The sequence below is a fragment of the Nicotiana tomentosiformis genome, chromosome 12 (genome assembly GCF_000390325.3).
Source record: "Nicotiana tomentosiformis chromosome 12, ASM39032v3, whole genome shotgun sequence".
NCBI lineage: Eukaryota > Viridiplantae > Streptophyta > Magnoliopsida > Solanales > Solanaceae > Nicotiana > Nicotiana tomentosiformis.
Genome location: NC_090823.1, coordinates 28,305,029 through 28,327,790, shown reverse-complemented (window position 1 = coordinate 28,327,790; position 22,762 = coordinate 28,305,029). Strand labels below are relative to the sequence as shown.

The 22,762-nt window shown below is 39.9% G+C and overlaps 1 long non-coding RNA gene across 1 annotated transcript in view; it reads left to right on the top strand.

Annotated features, from left to right (window-relative positions):
• The first annotated feature begins 1,904 nt into the window (after positions 1 to 1,904).
• LOC138903511 (uncharacterized) overlaps positions 1,905 to 22,762 on the top strand; it is a 33,122-nt gene continuing 12,264 nt past the window's right edge. The window contains exon 1 of the long non-coding RNA XR_011412696.1: positions 1,905 to 2,062. This is a non-coding gene — a long non-coding RNA (uncharacterized lncRNA). The remainder of the gene's footprint in view (positions 2,063 to 22,762) is intronic.

The window sequence follows — 22,762 nt, the reverse complement described above, 5'->3', positions numbered from 1 at the left end:
AAGGCCCACTAGTGGATTGAGTTAGCGCGATTTGAGGTAAGTGACTTGTCTAACCTTGTGAGAGGGAAATTTCCGTTAGGATTAGTGTTGTTATGATAATTGTGATGTGTGAAAGCCGTGTACACTAGGTGACGAGTGTGTACGGGCTAAATGTGGAAAATTCTATCTTTAATTGTGTAGATTCGTGTCACGTATTAATTGTGTTATTTTATCATGTTATATTTATCATAGTTAGTCTATTTTCACATGTCCTATTTTCCTTTCCTTTTTCTTGCTAATTACTTTACCTGTTTAGTTGAAGTTTTGTTCCTTTTTATTCTCTTCTTATTATTTGAAAGTTGAATTTCTTACTTGAATTGTAAAAATATGAAATATCTGATTGTTGAAATTGGTATTGAGATATAAAGGCTCCAAATCATATTGAAGCAAAGTGTTAAATTGTAAAATTTTATTCTGTTGATTTGTTCACTCCTAGATATTTTATTGAGATTTTGTGTACATTGTGATTGAGTTGTGGGCTCCTTATTGTGGAAAATAATGTTATTGTTGATTTTTTTGGTAAGTTGTAATATTTGGGCACTTGAGGTGCGAATTGTGATATGTTATGATATTGTACGCATGCAGTGGTATAAGGCTTGAGTGTTGAAGCGCATGCGGTGAGATAAGGTGGCGTTGATACGTGTGGCTAGTAGCAGAACTACTAGAAGCCATGTCGTGTGATAACGTCGGCTAAAATGCGGGATGCTATTTCAGAAAAAATATTTTTAAAAACTAAATGCAAAGGCTCCTACGGTGATATGAGGAAAGATTGTGAATTTATTTATGATTTGAGATTACGAGGCGTTACCTCGGTAGTGACTCTTGTTGATACTTTCTATTTCTTCGCTTGTTATTTTGGTTGCTTAAATTCTGGGTCATAATATTCTTGTTTTCTTTCGTTATGTATTACTTGCCTTTATTCTGTGTAGCTAAATTGTGGCATACTCCTTACTTGTTTCTTTTCCATTGTCATTTTTAATATATTGTTAAATCTTTCGTCATGTTTCTTATTATTTCTAGTAGGGCCCTGACCTGACCTCGTCACTACTCTACCGAGGTTAGGCTTGGCACTTATTAGGTACCGCTGTTGTGTACTCATGCTATGCTTATGCACATCATTTTGTGCAGATTCAGGTATTTCCTACCAGACTAGGCATCCGTGAGTTGAGTCCGTACGTGGAGACTTCAAGGTATACCTTCCGGAGTCTGCAGGCCTTAGAGCCCCCTACCTATATTATGTTATTTCTTTATCCTTATTATCTCTGATGTATAGAGATATTCAGTGTTACTTTATAGAGCTTGTGACTTGTATTTCTCCGGGTTTTGTGAAATTTGCATATGTACTAAGTTGTGGAGATTTTAAATTATTAATTGAGTTATTTCCGCATGCTAGTTAGGCTTACCTAGTCTTAGGGATTAGGTGCCGTCACGATATCCTATGGAGGAAAATTGGGATCGTGATAGTGTGGCAACCCTCAAACAAAAAGGCTAAAGAGGGTTCAATGAGAAAATGTGTCAAATTCTATGGATCAAACCTATAGGACTTAAGGAATGATATTAAAAAAAAGGGAAGAGAAGAGGTGGAGAGATCCGAGGGAGGGGGTTAAAGGCTAGGGATGGGGTTAGGGCTGCTTATCGAGCGGATTAGACAGGTATTTACGCTTAGTGATTCGACTTATTGGTTATCGGCTTGGAAATATACTAATTAGTTAGCCTTCAGATTAGCGATTATCGGGTCCTTTTATCGGCTAAATCAAATAGACAGTAAAAATTACATAAGTAAGGTAGTAAATAATAGATAGACAATCTGATCACCGTCACACTCTAGTAGGCTAATGAAGCTCTCATTGTTAATGAGAGTTTCTTCTTCTTTAATTCATTTAAAATAAGCAAGCCAAAATACAATGAGGATCCTTAACCAGTAATGAAGTACATGTTGATCAGGAATGGATTAGACACAAAGGTTGAGAAGCCAAGAAAGCAGATGAAGGAGCGGAAGAATAGAGCCAAGAAAGTACGCGATGTCAAGAAGACAAAGGCAGGAGATGCTAAGAATAAATGATCTGCAAGGAACGATGCCCTTAAACCAAATGCAAAAAATGTTTGCCGTATTTTTTATGTTTCTCTGGACATTTATATTGAATCCTTTTAATTTTGGTTTAGTCACGCATATTAAATTTGCATGTCTATATGCTAGTTCTTCTAAACCTAGAGAATTTGGGATTATAGCATTTTTCTAAACATTTTCTGTTTCATAATTACCATATCAAATGTTTCGACAAGAAAAAAAAACAGTAATGGAAATCCAGTTAACATAGTTTTCCTTCGGTTACTAAGTTAAATGATTCATTTAAACATAAATGTATTGAGAACTATCTAGATTTGTCTAGTCCCACCCAAAAAATAAGTTATGATGAGATTGAAGTTGCTTCATAATGGGTAAAAATATAAATATAATAATTCTAAATGGATTAACGATTTATCCGATAATAAAATTGAATAATCATTCACGAACTAAACCGTTAATTATAAAATTTTAAACAGTTAACCAATAAATCACTGTTACAGTTCGATTTTGAACAACCCTAGATGGGGTCGAGGTAGGAGGTGAGAGTAGAGGGATTGAGGTGGGTTGGAGCACCGAGGAATAAAGGTGAAATATTCGACTAAAATACTATTCATGAATTGTATGAACTGATGCCCGAGTTAGACAATATGGGCAAGGGGGCCAAGGGGTTGCGAGAGTTGAGGCTGAGGGGTCGGGCAGGACAGGGGCGGGCACCGGTGATCGAGAGTCGATGGTTCGAGGTTAGGAGTTGAGAGTCATGGTAAGGAGTGGCGGTCGAGGTCGAGGGTGTCGGGTCGAGGGTGTGGGGGGTTGGGGCGGGCAAAGAGGGGAGGGGGTCATAAAGGTTTGTGGCCTGGGAATATTGGTGGGTTTGATTATGGGAGCGTTGGGTGGGTGGAGGTGGAGGTGGAGGTGGGGTTGCAGATGGTTGAAAATATTAGTTGGAGAATTTCGAAAATTCTTTTCCCCTCGTCTTGCTAGGGAAGTTATTTTCCTGAAATTAGAGAAAAATGAGTTTTTAAAGAAAATATTTTCAAAAATAATTAAGCCAACTAAATATAAAATATTTGGAAATACTCAAAAAAAAATCCTCCATTCCAAACATACCCATAATTATTATATAATATGTGTTTGGTATTATATTAAATAAACTAGGATATATAAGTTTTTATTTTCAATTTTAACATAGCTTTCACAAAGGATTAAAAGGACATCTTTATCATTTGATTGTTGTATATGATCAAAATCGAGCCCGCCTACGACATGGTAGGCCAGGCTCGAAACATGTCGATAAAGGACTGAAGATCGACCCCAAGTCCCACCGGGATAGTGCCCGGGAGCAGAATGCGTGCCTTCGAGAATATCGAGGCCGTGATCCTGGAATCGGTCCTAGCCTTGAACGAGCTCGAAGAAACATTATTAGCATAGCCAACAGAAGACTAAAATATCCGTGACCGGTCAGATATTACGGCGGGAATCCCGACACGTATCAATAAAGAACCGGTAATCAGTAAATCAAGAGATTTTTTAACTTTTTATAGAATTCTACCTAAAGTAGGAGTCCTCTACTATATAAAAGGGGTCTGATAATTCATAAAACAGATTGTAACACGCATTAAAAGGCAATATATCATTATTGTTTCCGTTATTAGTTCTTTTGCTTTCGTTCTCCAGTGCTTGTTGTTACGAACCCGGATCGAGGGTAAACATTTCATTAAGGCTTAAATCATCTTCCTCGTGCAGTTTGAGTTTACTTCATCCTTAGCTGTTTAATTTATCTTTATTTACTGCTCTATGTCAAATAAATTCACGTATCCTTAAGACCACTTATAAATTTAATTATTATCCGATTTTGAGGGCAAACAATTTGGCGTCCACCGTGGGGCTAAGGATAATAGTGGTTATTTGATACAAATTTCCATAACACACCCTACTTTACACTTGTTCTTTGAAGTGTCTCTAATTTCAGGTTAAAGCTCAAAATGTCAAACTCTAGTCAGCACCTCTACATGTTGACGATGAGGCGAAAATAAGAACATAGTACCCAGTGGTGAGATACCACCTGTTGATCCCATCGGAATCCCGGTCGCTGGACTGATTGACACCAATTCGCATATGGCCATCAATGAAATCTACCTACCGACCCCGAGAATAGCGTTCGTGGTGAAGCTCGATCAGCAACCCAAAATACACAAGACATTGGAGGGAACGAGATTAATTTACGGGTGATTTTCGAAATGTTGCACGCTCAACAGGCGGCGATAGCCCAGTTATAGAACCAAAGCCGCGCGCCAAGCTAAATTGAACCCGATCCATCCTGGGAAGTCACCCTCAGAAATGAACCGATCACTGAGAGTCCGAATGAAAATAAATCAGGGACCAACCCCGAGATCATAAAGATGCTCGAGGAACTAACAAAACGGGTAGAATCAGGGGAGAATAAAATCGAAGCTAATGACAAAAAGGTGGAAACCTACAATTCCAGGGTCGACCAAATCCCTGGAGTACCGCCAATATTAAAAGGTATGGATTCCAAGAAGTTCGTTCAAAAACCTTTTCCTCTGAGCGCGGCTCCAAAGCCGATCCCTAAGAATTTCCGCATGCCCGAGATTCCTAAGTACAATGGAACGACCGACCCAAATGAGCATGTGACCTCCTATACATGTGCCATCAAAGGAAATGACTTGGAGGATGATGAGATCGAGTCTGTCTTGTTGAAAAGGTTCAGGGAGACCTTGTCAAAAGGAGCTATGATATGGTATCATAACATACCTCCTAATTCTATTGACTCATTTGCTATGCTTGCAGATTCCTTCATAAAAGCACATGCCGAGGCTATCAAGGTTGAGACTAGGAAGTCAAACCATTTCAAAGTAAAGCAGAGGGATGACGAGATGCTCAGGGAATTTGTATCCCGATTTCAAATGGAATGAATAGACTTGCCCCCGGTCATGGATGATTGGGCCATTCAGGCTTTCACCCAAGGACTCAACATTCGAAGCTCGTTGGCTTCACATCTGTTGAAACAAAACTTGGTAGAATATCCGCCAGTCACTTGGGCCGATTTCTAGAGCCGGTATTAATAAAAAATCAGGGTCGAAGATGATCAGCATGGGGTCCCTTCGGGTCCGTGTATCCCGTCAAAACCATCGACATAGTCAAGGGAGACATCGACCTTGAACCGATATCAAACAGGGATCAGTATCAGTCGTACAATAGAGATCGAAGAAGCAGTAGGTCTGGGCATAGGTCTGGGCGGAATCCTATCAGAAATGAAAGGATAAATGACCGAGGTCGAAGAAACCGGGGACTCATGATCAAAAAAAACTTCGACAGGCACGTTGGGCCTAAAGAAGCATCAAGATTATCAGAGAACAACTTCAACGTTGATGCTGCCGCTATTGTATCTGCCATCGAATGCATCAAAGATACCGAATTGCCTCGACATTTACAGTCTGATCCAGCCCAAAGGGATCCTAACCTAATGTGAAAATATCATGGCACTCATGGCCACAGAACAGAAGACTGCCGACAATTAAGAGATGAGGTGGCCCAACTGTTCAACAACGGACATCTCCGAGAGTTCCTGAGTGATCGGTCCAAGAACCACTTCTGGAACAGGGATTCTAATAAGCAGACCAAATAGGAGGAACCTCAGCACTTCGTTAACATGATCATCGGTGGTGTCGACATTCCCCAGGGACTGATGCTGAAGTGCACCAAAGTATCTATCACAAGGGAAAAACAGACTCGGGATTACGTACTAGAAGGAACCTTGTCTTTCAATGACGAAGACGCTGAGGGGATCTTGCATCCCCACAAATATGCATTGGTAATATCTGTACTCATAAATAAATCTCGAGTTAAGCGTGAGTTAATTGATCCAGGTAGCTCAACCAACATCATCAGATCGAGGGTCGTGGAACAACTAAGCCTACAAGATCAAATCGTACCTACGGTCCGAGTCCTGAACGGGTTCAACATGGCATGTGAGACCACTAAAGGGGAGATAACATTACTGGTGAATGTCATCGGAACCATTCATGAAGCCAAGTTCTATGTAATCGAAGGAGATATGAGATACAACGCTTTGTTCGGGAGGCCATGGATTCACAACATGAGAGCAATACCATCAACACTGCACCAGGTGATGGAATTACCAACACTCGAATGAATCAAAACAGTTTAGGGGAACAGCTGGCCACCAAGGAGATGTTCGCGGTCGATGAGGTGATTCCAGTATCCACACTATCGACATCGAAGGGTCTAAATTTGAAGGCCAAATAGCAATTACTAGTGCCAGCCTTGACAGAACTGGAGAAACAAGGGGTAGGCGATGACGATGACTACAGAGTTCCCAAATCTTTCATAGCCCCCGGCAATTCCTATGCAACCAAATCAACGATCGAGGAACTGGATCAAGTCATACTAACCGAACACTTGCCCGATCGAAAGGTATAGCTGGGCACGGGGCTAAGCCCCGAGCTAAGGAAAAAACGCATTCAATTTCTTATAGCTAATAAAGATTGTTTCACTTGGTCCCACCTTGATATGACAGGGATCCTGCCGGAAATAACCACTCACAAGCTAAGCCTGGACCCAAAGTTCCACCCAGTCAAGCAGAAGAGGATACCCAGTCCGAGGTCAAACATGTTTTCATCAAGGATAAGGTATCTAAACTCCTTAAAACAGGGTCCATCCGGGAGGTTAAGTACCTGAATTGGTTAGCAAACGTAATGGTAGTCCCTAAAAAGGGGAATAAATTTAGAATATGTGTAGACTATAAAAACTTGAATAAGGCATGTCCCAAGAACTCCTTCCCTCTGCCCAACATCGATCGCATGATCGATGTGACGGCCGGCCACTAGATCCTCAGTTTTCTCGACGCCTATTCTAGGTATAACCAAATATGGATGAACCCGCGCGATCAGGAAAAAACCTCGTTCATCACTAAGTACGACACCTACTGCTATAATGTGATGCCATTCGGACTAAAAAATGCTGGTGCCACTTACCAACGCCTAGAAAAGTGGATGTTCGAAGAACAAATAGGAAAATCAATGGAGGTTTACATTGACGATATATTGGTTAAGTCCCTGTGAGAAGAGAACCATTTAAAATATTTGCAGGAAACCTTCAGCATATTGAAGAAATACAATATGAAGCTGAATCCGGAGAAGTGTGCATTTAGAGTCGGATCTGGTAAATTCCTCGGATTCATAGTGTCCAATCGGGGAATCGAGATCAACCCTGATAATATCAAAACCATTGAAGATATCACTGTTGTGGACAACATGAATGTCGCACAAAGATTAATCAGACGCATAGCCGCCCCGGGGCGATTCATCTCAAGGTCTTCTGACAAGAGACACCGGTTCTTCTCACTGTTGAAAAAGAAGAATAACTTCTCTTAGACCACGAAGTGTCAACGGGCCTTGGAGGAGCTCAAGCGATATCTATCAAGCCCACTACTGCTCTACACGCCGATGATAGACGAGCAACTATACCTGTACCTGGCAATATTGGAGATAGTTGTAAGTGGAGTCCTAGTCCGGGAAGGGAAAGGTATGAAATTTCCAATTCACTAAGTTAGCAGGACTTTAGGCGAGGCCGAAACTAGATACCCTTACCTAGAGAAATTGGCGCTTGCTTTGCTAAGTGCATCTCGAAAGCTGAAACCGTATTTTCAATATCACCCCATATGTGTTGTGACTACTTACCCATTGAGGAATGTAATGCATAAGCCCGAGTTCTCGGGACGGTTGGCCAAATGGGTCGAGGAAATCAGTGTGTAAGATATTGAATATCGGCCCCGGACCACCATTAAATATCAAATTTTGACAGACTTTGTGGGTGACTTTATGCAGGCCCTAACACCCGAGGTCGAAAGAGAGTTATTGTTGAACTCGGGGTCTTTTTCGGGGATCTGGACCCTTTTTATGGATGGCACCTCGAACGCAAAAGGGTACGGACTTGGCATCATATTGAAGCCACCAACATGCAATGTAGTTAGACAATCTATTAGGACTGTAAAATTGACTAACAACGAGGCCGAATATGAGGCCATTGTCACAGATTTCGAACTAGCCAAAAGCTTGGGGATAGAGGTGATCGAAGCTAAGTGTGACTCCCTCATTGTGGTGAACCATGTTAATGGGACGTTCTAGGTCAGAGAAGAATGAATGCAAAGGTACTTGGATATGTTGTAGGTAACATTACATCGGTTCAAGGAGTGGACTCTACAACACGTACCTCGGGATCAAAACAGTGAGGCCGATGCACTTACTAACTTAGGGTCGTCGTTCGAGGACGATGAGTTCAACTTGGGGGCATTCGTACGTACAACTCATGGGATCAGTAGTGGAAGAAGGCCACGCTGAGATAAACTCAACGGTCCGAACTTAGGACTAGAGAAACAAATATATTGAATATTTGAAAACCGAAAAGCTACCGTTAGATCCAAAAGAATCGAGGGCCCTGCGCATGAAGGTAGCCCGGTTTAGCTTGACCGAAGACGGAACCCTGTTCAGAAGAACATTCGATGGACCGCTCGCAATATGTCTAGGACCAGGAGATACTGAGTACGTTTTGAGGGTAATTCACGAAGGTACTTGCGGAAATCATTCAGGCGCCTAATCATTGGTTCGAAAGATGATCAGAGCCGGCTACTACTGGTTTGACATGGAAAAGGACACGAAGGAGTTCGTACGAAAATGAGATGAATGCCAAAGAAGGTCACGCCAAGCACTCGGGACCCAAACGAAGGGAGGTTGGGGAGGTTGCGGTCGAACTAGGAAGGTCCTTATCAAATTATCGAGACCACCAAAAAAGGATCATACAAACTCGGAATAATGAACGGTGAGCAACTGCCGAACAACTGGAACATAACTCACTTGAGGTGATATTACTGCTAAGGTACGACCCCATTCATTCCTTTTACTTATTTTCATTTTGAACTAACACTTGCAGGCGACCGTAAAAGAATGACACAATTTTTAGGCCTGAAAGCACGTGTTGCAATCTTTTTCCCTTGAACCAGTTTTGTCCCAAATGGGTTTTCTGGCAAGGTTTTTAACGAGGCAACAATAAATCGTGCTAACTTAGAATTGAAGGCCGACTACGAACCGATGTCGAAGAACACGACTGTCACGCCCCCAAACTGGGGTGGGACGTGATTGGAACTCAACCCTTATCATTCGTTGAGTGAGCCCTGTACTATTTTGTAACAAACTTCAAGTTCAATAGCAAAGAAACTAACATGCTTAAATATTAATTCTAATCAAATTTTCAGTTCTTACGCTGACTGATAAAATATAATAAATAGAGGACAAATCCCAAAATATTTTAATACAGACCCACTAACAAGTCATGAGCCTCTAGAATCTGAAAAATAAAATTTAAAATACATAGCCTATGGGGGCATCTCTCGAAATAAAATAAATGTAAAAAAGAAGAAGTTATAAATAATAGTTTGAAAAGGGTCCGCTACCACTGAGATGAATCAACGGAGTCTATAAACTGAAGCTAGAATATCTCCTCTAGCTACGTGCATCGATACCTGCATCCTCAATACCTTCCACACAACGTAGCAGGCCCAAACAGGCTAAGTACCACTAAAGGATACCCAGTAAGTCTCATAAGCTACCTCCTAAAAAGGAGGAGCGAGACCTTCTGAAAAATATAAGAAAGAAAAGGGATATACAGAAAATCATATAAATCATATAAAATTTTACAGCCAAGTAATAATCTGGAAACTGAAACTGTAAGCTAAATTGTAATCTAAAACTGAAACTTAACGTAGAAATTGAGCCCATAACTAATATCTGAAATAGAAACTGAGTTATAATATATATATATATATATATATATATATATATATATATATATATATATATATATATATATATATATATATATATATATATATATATATATATTAAGATATGACTTTGCAAAGTTAATTGTTACGCATAATGGCCCTGCGTACATGAGCATCTGGGAACACGTACGGGGGAGCGTCGGCCTATCTCCCCAACAAACGATTGGCACCTACGAGCGTGGGGTAGGTAACCCTGACATCATGGCACTCACGCTGGGGGAGATTGGCCACTTCTCCCTACTGAATATAAATATCACAATTAAAGACACATAACAATTGATAATACACATAAGCATTTATTCATGTCACATATAATGTCGTACTGAATAAGAATAAGTGAACTGAGCATTGGATCACGAGAAGACATGACTTAGCTTTAACTAACATATGGAGCACACGGGTTATAATGGAATTCCCTACTAGGAAAGTAAACCTTAACTCATCTCAATTACAAGCTCAACTTTGCCTCCGCGTATCTTCCAGGCAATCCCAAGTTACCAATTTCTCTAACTACATGACAATTGAGTTCAACTTAAATTAATACATGTCCAAAGAATACAACTATATACACAGTTCTCTTATTATAGGAAAATTCCACTAAGGTTCTAAAACACTAATTAGTCTGTAATAACTCAATAAATTGATTTGTAACATTTAATCCCACAACTCATTAAAACAAGCTATAACTACAAAGTTTTCTATTATTTATTTTCTTCCAAACTTCATCACTGCCCAGCAATGGGTAATCATGATTCTAATAATAAATTCATATTAATACATCCAAGGATCTTACTATATTGTTATTTCATTTTGAATAAAACCCAAACATTTAAAATCCTGTAATTATTTTTTTTTTTAAATCCAAATCTCAAAATCCTGCCCATATCTCAATTGATAGTAGATAAATAATTTTTACCAGAGAAGAGTATATGAGTACCTCCGAATGATAGCCAATCTTCCACTTTTGATTACAAAATTATCGTGAAATCAAACTCTCAAGATAACCCAAGCAGTTGCAGACTTGTGGTGAACAAGCTTGAGAAAACAGAAACTTTGTTTTCTTTCTTTCTTGAAAGTAGCTAGCGAAAGAGGCATACAATTGCCACTGATTTAGTGGACTTATTTTTCTTAAAGTTTTCACTAGTGGATACGTGGGACATAGCTAAATAATTTTCCAACTTTTTCTTTCTTTCCAGTTGTTTACTTGACTTCTCTCACCATATTTTTAACTAATATATAAGCTACTTATCCTTCATTACACTAGTTAATAAGAAATTATTCAATACACTCGGATACTAGAAAATTTTAGCAACTTTGTTTTCCAACTAAAAGTCAGGTAACTTAGTTTATTCTTAAGTATCCGTCCTACCATATTAGTTCATATTATACGCATATTATCCCAAATACTTCGCTTAAACCGTGCAAGTCCTTATTCTTTTCGAGCACTTTAATTACGTTATGAACTCCGAGATTATTAAAATTTTAAGCTATAAATTTATGGGGCTTTACATTCCCCCCCTCTTAAGAATATTCGTCCTCGAATGTTATGTCGTAATTGTTCTTTAGTCTAAAATAAAGATTTTAGGACCCTAAAATTTGACTAACTCCTAAAATTTCCAAAATGTTCGGCAGAGTCTCCCTTGTAACTGGTGCTTTCCATAAATTTTCAACTTGTCCAACAACCCAATAATAATAATACTTTGCACCTCTATCCACTCAATCCAATATTATACAACATCAAGGCACACCTATATACCTGGAAAAGCCATTTTACATCATTATAAGCACAAATATCACATAACTTGACAATCTAAATATTTTAAAGCGTAAAATGAATTATGTACCTGAAATCTCGAACAAATAAGGATATTTATTTTCATGGCTTCCTCGGGCTCCCACATAGCTTCCTCAGCTGAGTGGTTTCTCCATATTACTCTCACCGAAGCAACGTCTTTGGTTCGAAGTCTATGAACCTGCCTGTCTACTATAGCTACAGGGACTTCCTTATATGTCAGAGTATCATCTACCTCTATCTTCTATCTATCAAGTACATGACTCGGGTCATGAAAGTACTGTCTCAGCATGGACACATGAAAAACTGAACAATATCCTTTATGTATAATGATTCATACTAGGGTTCCGTGTAAGTTGTTTTGACTGGAAACAAAGTGAGCTGACTTAGTGAATCGGTCTACTATGACTCAGATGGAGTCATGTTTCTTAAAATTTCGCAGCAAGCCAACCACAAAATCCATATTTATTCGTTCCCATTTCAATTCTGGTATTTCAATGACTTGAGCTAAGCCACCTGGCCTCTGGTGTTCAACTTTGACTTGCTGACAGTTAAGGCACTGTGATACATAATATGATATATCTCGCTTCATATTATTCCACCAATAAACATCCCTCAAATCATGATACATTTTGGTAGAACCTGGATGTATTGAATATCTGGAGCTGTGATATCATGACCCGAAATTTTCCACCGACGGGACCGTGATGGCATCTAATATTTCACTTGCTAGGCAAGCCAATGTTAGAAAATCGTTAAACCAATTCCATATTCCCATTCAGTAATTAACAATAATTAGTTAAGATGAAATATAATAAGTGCGAAATATCATAATACTATATTAATCACTACCACCCGGATCTGGAGTCACAATTCACGAGCATTCTAGAATTTACTACAAGTAATAATCTGAAAGAAATACAACTGTCTGAATAAAAGAAACAGTAAAACAGAAAAGATAGGCGGGGACTTCAAGGTCTGTGAACGCCGAGAGATCTACCTTGAGTCTCCGGACAACGGACCAATAGCAAAATCTCGATCAACCTGAGCCGGTATCAAGCCTGCACAGAAAGTGCAGAGTGTAGCATCAATAGAACTGACCCCATGTACTGGTAAGTGTCGAGCCTAACCTCGGCGAAGTAGTAACGAGGCTAGGACAAGACACCCACATATAACCTGAACAGTATAATCATGCTAGTGGCAACAACAGTAAATAAAAAAATAACACATAAATAATGGGAAGGGAACATACAGTGGAGGAATACAACATAAAGAGTGAGAATAATGAAAGGACAGAATTAAACCGAAAATTCTTAAACGAATTGAGCAATTAAAACAGCAAGAAAAACTGCACGACATCACTCTTCGTGCTTTTACCCTCAACCTCACCAAATAATAATAAAAATGCACGGCATCACCCTTCGTGCTTTTACTCTCAATCTCACCATAAAATAAATAGAAACGACACTCACAATATAAATAATTCATGCACGGCATCACCCTTCGTGCTTTACACTCTTCCTCACCATATAAATAAATCATGCACGATATCACCCTTCGTGCTTTACACTCTTCCTCATAATATAAATAAATCATGCACGGCATCACCCTTCGTGCTTTACACTCTTCCTCACAATTCACAGAATCAGTAACAACGGATTGAGAGAAGTTTCATAAAGAAATCAATATTTCATCAATGATTACTTTCACTATTTAACATCTCAACCTCGAACCAATATTCACAATTTTATCAACCTTGGTAGAACCGGATACAAGTCTCCCAACATATCAATAACAATAATAAGTATGGATAACAAGATTTAAGACTACAAATTTGCAAGAATGGAATTTCACTCGCATGCTATGACTCGACCACAATGCATAGATGCTCGTCACTTCAACTATACATCGTATTCAACAGCAATACACATAGAAAATACTCACACAATACCTATTCCCTCAAGCCAAAGTTAGACACAATACTTACCTCGCTCTAAAGGCCACTTAATTCTCAATCACAGTTTTTCCTTTGGAATTCACCTGCAAACCACTTGTATCTATTATAATTAGTTTAATATCATCAATTATTGCTAGAGGAATCAACTTTAATGCATAATTATAGTTTTCTTAAGTTTTCCCAACAAAAGTCAAAAACCGACCCCGGGCCCGCTTGATTAAAATCCGAGGTTCGGACCAAAATCCATTTACCCATTCACCCTCGAGCCCGAATATATAATTGGTTTTGGAATCCGACCTCAAATTGAGGTCTAAATCCCCAAATTTCGAAATTCCTAAGTTCTACCCAAAAATCCCTAATTTCACCATAAAACATCTAGATTCTAGGTTGAAATCTTGTTATAAGATGTAAAAGATTGAAAGAAAAGAGTTAGGAATCACTTATCTATGATTTGGGGAAGATTTGGTCTTTGGAAAATCACCTCTTAAGGTTTAGGGTTTTGAAAATATGAAGAATGAATGAAAAATCCCGTCTAAGTCCCTTTTACTCAGCTGCAGGTGTCGCAATTGCGACCTGAGCTTCACAAATGCAAAGGAACAATCGCAATTGCAATGCCCTTCACAATCTCGCTGCCTTCGCAATTGTGAGGAAAGTGTCGCATTTGCGACCACTAAACCTCGCAAATCCAAGTAGATGTTCGCATTTGCGAACCTGCCCTTCCCAGACTCCCTTCGCAATTACGAAGGTAACCTCGCAAATGCGAGAACTGCTAGCCCAGGCTTCTGATCACAATTGCGATGAAAGCCTCACAATTGCGAACCCTGTTATGTTCGCATTTGCGATGCCTGATCTCGCAATTGCCTGCAACAGGTTCAGTTATACCAGCAAAATTTTCTAAGTTCAAAACATCCCATGGCCTATCCGAAACTCACTCGAGCCCTCGGAGCTCCAAACAAAACATGCACACAAGTCTAAAAACATCATACGAACTTGCTCGCATGATCAAATCGCCAAAATAACACCTAGAACTACAAATTTAGCACCAAATCAAATGAAATTCTCAAGAACACTTTAAAATTCATATCTTTTCAATTGGACGTCCGAATCATGTCAAATCAATTCCGTTTCTCACCAAATTTCACAGACATGACTTATATATTATATTAAACTTGTACCAGGTTCCGGAACCAGAATACAGACCCGATACTAACAGTGCCAAATATCAATCAATTCTTAAAAACAGATAATTTCCAAACTTTTAATTTTTATCAAAAATTCATAACTCAAGCTAGGGACCTCTGAATTCGATTCCGGGCATACGCCCAGGTCCCATAATTCGATACGAACCTACCGAGACCATCAAAGCACGGATCCAGGCCCGTTTACTAAAAATGTTGACCGAAGTCAACTAAAATCAACTTTTAAGGCAAAAATTCTTATTTTCATTAGTTTTGAACATAAAAGCTTTCTGGAAACTTTCCCGGACTGCACACACAAATCGAGGAGGGTAAAAATGAGATTTCTAAGCCTTAAGAGCGCAGATTCGAGTTTTAAAACATAAGATGACCTTTTGGGTCATCACATTCTCCACCTCTAAAGCAACTGTTTGTCCTCGAACGGACATAGAAGAGTACCTGGGCTGTTGAAAAGGTGGGGATATCTACTCCGCATATCGGACTCGGACTCCCAAGTAGCTGCCTCAATAGGCTGACCTCTCCACTGCACTCTAACTGAAGGATAACTCTTTGATCTCAACTGGCGAACTTGCCGAGCTAGAATTGCCACCGGCACCTCCTCGTAAGTCAAATCCTTGTCCAACTGGACAGAGCTGAAATCTAACACATGGAACGGATCACCATGATATTTCCGTAGCACAGACACATGGAACACCGGATGAACCGCTGATAAACTAGGTGGTAATGCAAGCCTGTAGGTTACTTCACCCACCCTTTCAAGAATTTCAAAGGGTCCGATATACGCAGGGCTCAACTTGCCCTTCTTTCCGAACCTCATTACACCTTTCCTAGGTGAAACCCGGAGCAATATTCTTTCTCCAACCATGAATGCAATATCACGAACTTTACGGTTGGCATAACTCTTTTGCCTAGACTGAGGTGTGCGAAGTCGATCCTGAATAATCTTGACCTTATCCAAGGCATCCTGTACCAAATCAGTACCCAACAGCCGAGCCTCTCCTGGTTCTAACCAACCAACTGGCGATCGACATCGCCTTCCGTATAATGCCTCATATGGAGCCATATGAATGCTCGACTGGTAGCTATTATTATAAGCAAACTCCGCAAGTGGCAAGAAATGATCCAAGAACCTCCAAAGTCTATAACACAAGCGCGGAGCATATCTTCCAATATCTGAATAGTGCGCTCTGATTGTCCGTCTGTCTGTGGATGAAATACTATACTCAACTCCACCCGCATGACTAACTCACGTTGTACAACCCTCCAGAAATGTGAGGTAGATTGCGTACCTCGATCTGAAATAATAGACACGGGCACCCCGTGAAGGCAGACAATCTCACGAATGTAAATTTAAGCTAATCTCTCTAAAGAATAGGTAACTGCTACTGGAATGAAATGTGCCGACTTGGTCAACCTTTCCACAGTGACCCAAACTGCGTCAAATTTTCTCTGAGTCCGTGGGAGCCCAACAACAAAATCCATAGTGATAAGCTCCCACTTCCACTAAGGAATTTCTAACTTCTGAAGCAAACCACGAGATCTCCGATGCTCGTAATTAACTTGCTAACAATTCAGACACCGAGTTACATATGCAACTATATCCTTTTTCATTCTCCTCTACCAATAATGTTGCCGCAAATATTGATACATTTTAGCGGTACCCGGATGAATAGAATACCTGGAACTGTGTGCTTCTTCAAGAATTAATTCACGAATTCCATCCACATTAGGCACACAAATACGACCCTGCATCCTCAAAACTCTATCATCTCCAACAGTAACCTGCTTGGCACCACCGTGCCGTACTGTGTTTCTAAGGACAAGAAAATGAGGACCGTTATACTGCCAATCTCTTATGCGCTCAAACAAAGAAGACCGAGCAATTGTACAAGCTAGAACACGGTTGGGCTAAGAAACATCCAACCTCACAAACTGATTGGCCAAGGCCTGAACATCCAATGCAAGCAGTCTCTCACCAACCGGAATATATGCAAGACTGCCCATACTCCCAGCCTTTCTACTCAAAGCATCGGCCACCACATTGGCCTTTCCGGGGTGATACAAAATGGTGATATCATAGTCTTTCAACAACTCCAACTATCTTCTCTGCCTCAAATTAAGATTCTTTTGTTTGAACAGATACTGAAGGCTACGATGATCAGTAAATACCTCACACGAGACACCGTAGAGGTAATGCCTCCAAATCTTCAGCACATGAACAATGGCTGCCAATTCTAAGTCATGAACAGGATAATTCTTCTCGTGAACTTTCAATTACCGCGATGCATATGCAATTACCTTGCCATCTTGCATTAATATTGCACCAAGCCCAATATGAGAGGCGTCACTATATACCGTATACGATCCTGAACCTGAGGGTAATACCAACACTAGCATTGTAGTCAAATCGGTCTTGAGCTTCTGAAAGCTCTCCTCATGCTCATCTGACCACTTGAACGGGACACCTTTCTAGGTCAGTCTGGTCAATGGGCTTGCTATGAATGAAAACCTTCCACAAATCGACAGTATTTGCCCGCCAAACCCAGGAAACTACCGATCTCTGTAGCTGATGTGGGTCTAGGCCAGTTCTGGGCTACCTCAATCTTCTTAGGATCCATCTTTATGCCTTCTGCCTATACAACATGCCCCAAAAGGCAACTGAGTCTAACCAAAACTCACATTTTGAAACATTTTGGCATATAACTGATTATTCTTCAAAGTCTGAAGCACACTCCGAAGATGCTGCCCATGCTCCTCTCTACTGCTGGAGTAAATCAAGATTTCATCAATGAATATAACCACAAAAGAACCCAAATAGGGCTTGAACTCCCGATTTATCAAATCCATAAGTGTTACTGGGGCATTGGTAAGCCCAAATGATATTACTAGGAATTCGTAATGCCTATACCGAGTCTAAAAAACCGTCTTAGGGATGTCAGATGCCCTAATCTTTAACTGATGGTAATCAAACCTCATAATTATTTTCCCGAACTAACGAGTCACATTTAACACCACCTCGGAGGGCACCTACCTCGTAGGTTACAACTCAATATTACAACACAAATTTGGCAAGTATGCACATAGAATTTCATACAAATATTTTCCAGATAAGCCTATCAGGCATGACTCCCTATTAGTACTATAGTACAAATTTAATTTTCACAAGGGAGAATTTAAACACAAGAATTTTTATTACAAGGATCTCGTCCTTATATAACTTTCACTGTAGCTCATAGCCCGGTTTAAACATATTAATTTATTTTAAAATATGAGGACCTCAGCCTCAATTCTGAATCACAAGTAATATGCACATCTTGCCAACTGAAACTTTCCATTTTCACCTTTTAAATAACTTTTGTTAAACAAAATCACAACACATAATGAACCCCACACCGGTAGGGCATATTGGAGTCCATCATGGAATGATAGGTGTAGTTATCTCCATAAAACCTCCCAACAAAAGTAAACACATAAATAGATTATAGAATTACGAAGCTCACTCATAAGTGGAGCACAATAGGAGGGCTCGTCCTGACACTCAGAACCTAATCAAGTTAAGGAAATTATTCCTTTATTTTAAATCGAGGTCGTACCTATAATGACACCATCCGATGTAACGACCTCCACCATACCATAAAACAAATATAACAACGGCTGGGTCTCGACCTCTAGGATGCATTCTACCCGCCTGTCCTCCACCTTTAACTGATCGTGTAGGTGGTGTAGTAACTACAATGGGGCACGTAGCCTGAGTGCTTTGATGAAATATACCTCTCCCAAGTTTGGGACAATTTTCTCATGATGTGCCTAGTATCACCGTATTCATAACAACCCCTTTGCGGGTTTGGCTGCTCATATTGAGTCTGTGCCAGATAGCTGGAATAACCATGGTAGGAAGCTAATGTCACTGGTGCATTAAAAGAACTTACTAGAGCACCTCGATTAATCCGATGTGCGATCTGGGCTGGCCGACTACCCAAGCCCCTGCCATAATGATTTATACTCGCAGAGTAGAATCCACTGAATCCCCCAGAACCTCTAGACGTCTTGGTCTCCTTAGTTTCTACCACTAGTGGAAATGAAGTATCAGTCTGTAGCTCCCGAGTCATACAAAATTTTACGATCATAATTAAGTTCTTTATTGAGTCTGTGGAGTCGCTCTCTGGATGTAGGAAGCAAAGTAGGAATACAACGGGCTAACTTATTGAACCTGATGGCATATTATGACACCGTCATGGTGACCTGACGTAATCATTCAAACCCTATGTGCCATGCATTACGGAGAGTCCGGGAAACAAAATCCTTTAAAAGTATTTCTGAGAACCGAGCCAAGTGGGCGGTGTTGTATTGGCTAGTCTGCCCTTTTCATAGGCTTGCCACAGACACCTGTGGAGAATTATCTCCCAAGGCCAATTTCTTCTTTTGTTATGCTGACTCAACACTGTTGAGCTGACCCATTTCTTAACATACTCTTCGATTCTTCTTTGGGGTAAACTTTACCCCTATTTATATACAACGATCATAAAAGTAGAGCTCCATACAGACAATTCTTAGTCCAGAATCTCGTCAACCACTGTACTTCCTCCGAAGCACCCCAAAATCTGCAATTGTGGCGTCCACGCTAAGTAGACCTTATGCAAATTTAATGTTGTTTCTCTAACTCCTTTGGTACTGAAGTATAAGATTATTGCGGAGGCGGACATACCGAAAGTCCCAACCTTATCCTCTACGAAATTTCAGGCCTTAAACACATGTAAATTTTGGGAGAACCTTTCAGTACCACAAATATACATTTCAGGCCAAAACTAATATAACATATGACTCGCAATCCATTCATTGATAATGGACTCCCCACTTGGAGCGAAGTCATAGTTCACCACGTCCGATGGTCCACAATATTAAAATTCACAACTCATATAAATCAACCAGATGCCAAGGTACGTTGCCCCCCCCCCCCCCACATTATTCACTAGGTGATCTATTTATATGTCCTCATCTTTAGTCGGAATCACACGTTGATGCAATGTTTGAGCATCTCTGGCTTCCTCGTAGTTCATCTGCGACATCATAAACTGTAGACGCACAACTGATACCGAGTGCGCAATGTCATAAACGAGTAGATACAAAGGAATGTGAGATATAGATTTCAAGCAAAACCAATGCCGTACGATAAGGAATGAAAGAGATGATATTGTTCCTAAACTTCATATCCTCTAATAGATAAGTACAGACGTCTCCGTACTAATCCTCTAGACTCTACTAAGCTTGCTCGTGAATCGTGAGACCTAGGAAACCTAGTGCTCCGATACCAACTGTCACGACCCAAAATTTTTCACCGACGGGACCGTGATGGCGCCTAACATTTCACATGCTAGGCAAGACAATGTTAGAAAATCATTAAACCAATTACTTATTCCCATTCAGTAATTAACAATAATTAGTTAATATGAAGTATAATAGGTGCGAAATATCATAAAACTGTATAAATCACTACTACCTGGATCTGGAGTCACAGTTCACGAGCATTCTAGAATTTACTACAAGTAATAATCTGAAAGAAATACAACTGTCTGAATGAAAGAAACAGTGGAACATAAAATATAGGCGGGAACTTCAAGGTCTGTGAATGCCGACAGATCTTCCTTGAGTCTCTGGACAACGGACCAATAGCAAAATCTCGATCAACCTAAGCGAGTATCAAGCCTTCACAGAAAGTGCAAAGTGCAGCATCAATACAACCGACCCCATGTACTGGTAAGTGTCGAGCCTAACCTCGGCGAAGTAGTGACTAGGCTAGGACAAGACACCAACATATAACCTGAACAATATAATCATGCTAGTGGCAACAACAGTAAATAAACAAATAACGTAGAAATAATGGGAAGGGAACATACAGTGGGGGAATACAACATAAAGAGTGAGAATAATGAAAGGACAAAATTAAACGGAAAATCCTTAAATGAATTGAGCAATTAAAAACAACAAGGAAAACTACATGGCATTACCCTTCGTGCTTTTACTCTCAACCTCACCAAATAATAAATAAAAATGCAAGGCATCACCCTTCGTGCTTTTAATCTCAATATCACCATAAAATAAATAGAAACGATACGGCATCACCCTTCGTGCATTAACACTCACAATATAAATAATTCATGCACAGCATCACCCTTCGTGCATTAACACTCATAATATAAATAATTCATGCACGGCATCACCCTTCGTGCTTTACACTCTTCCTCACAATATAACTAAATCATGCACGACATCACCCTTCGTACTTTACACTCTTCCTCACAATTCACAGAATCAATAACAACAGATTAAGAGAAGTTTCACAAAGAAATCAATATTTCATCAATGATTACTTTCACAATTTAAAATCACAACCTCGAACCAATATTCACAATTTTATCAACCTTGGTAGAACTGGATACAAGTCTCCTAATATTTCGACAACAATAATAAGTATGGATAACAAGATTTAAGACTACAAATTTGCAAGAATGGAATTTCACTCACATGCTATGACTCAACCACAATGCATAGATGCTCGCCACGTCAACTATACATCGTATTCAATAGCAAAACACGTAGCAAATACTCACACAATATCTAATCCCTCAAGCCAAAGTTAGACACAACACTTATCTCGCTCCAAATGCCACTTAATTGTCAATCACAGTTTTTCCTTTGGAATTCACCTCCAAACCACTCATATCTATCATAATTAGTTTAATATCATCAATTATCGCTAGAGGAATCAACTTTAATGCATAATTACAGTTTTCCTAAGTTTTCCCAACAAAAGTCAAAAACCGACCTCGGGCCCACTTGGTTAAAACCCGAGGTTCAAACCAAAATCTATTTACCCATTCACCCCCGGTCCCGAATATATAATTGGTTTGGAATCCGACTTCAAATTGAGGTCTAAATCCCCAAATTTTGAAATTCCTAAGTTCTACCCAAAAATCCATAATTTCGCCATAAAAATTCTAGATTCTAGGTTGAAATCTTGTTATAAGATGTAAAAGATTGAAAGAAAAGAGTTAGGAATCACTTACCTATGATTTGGGGAAGATTTGGTCTTTGAAAAATCGCCTCTTAAGGTTTAGGGTTTTGAAAATATGAAGAATGAATGAAAAATCCCATCTAAGTCCCTTTTACTCAGTTGCAGGTGTCGCAATTGCGACCCGAGCTTCGCAAATGCGAAGGAACAATCGCAATTGTGATGCCCTTCACAATCCCGTTGCCTTCGCAAATGCGAGAAAAGTGTCACATTTGCGACCACTGAACCTCACAAATGTGAGTAGATGTTCGCATTTGCGAACCTGCCCTTCCCAGACTCCCTTCGCAATTGGTAACCTCGCAAATGCGAGAACTGCTGGCATAGGCTTCTGTTCACAATTGCGATGAAAGCCTTGCAATTGCAGACCCTGTTATGTTCGCATTTGCGATGCCTCATCTTGCAATTGCGAGATCAGAGGCCTGCAACAGGTTCAGTTATACCATCAAAAGTTTCCAAGTTCAAAACATCATGTGGCCTATCCGAAACTCACCCGAGCCCTCAGAGCTCCCAACCAAACATGCACACAAGTCTAAAAACATCATACGAACTTGCTCGCGCGATCAAATCGTCAAAATAATACCTAGAACTACGAATTTAGCACCAAATCAAATGTAATTCTGAAGAACACTTTCAAATTTTTATCTTCTCAACTGGGCGTCCGAATCATGTCAAATCAACTCCGTTTCTCACCAAATTTCATAGACATGACTTATATATTATATTAAACTTGTACCGGGATCCGGAATCAGAATACGAACCCGA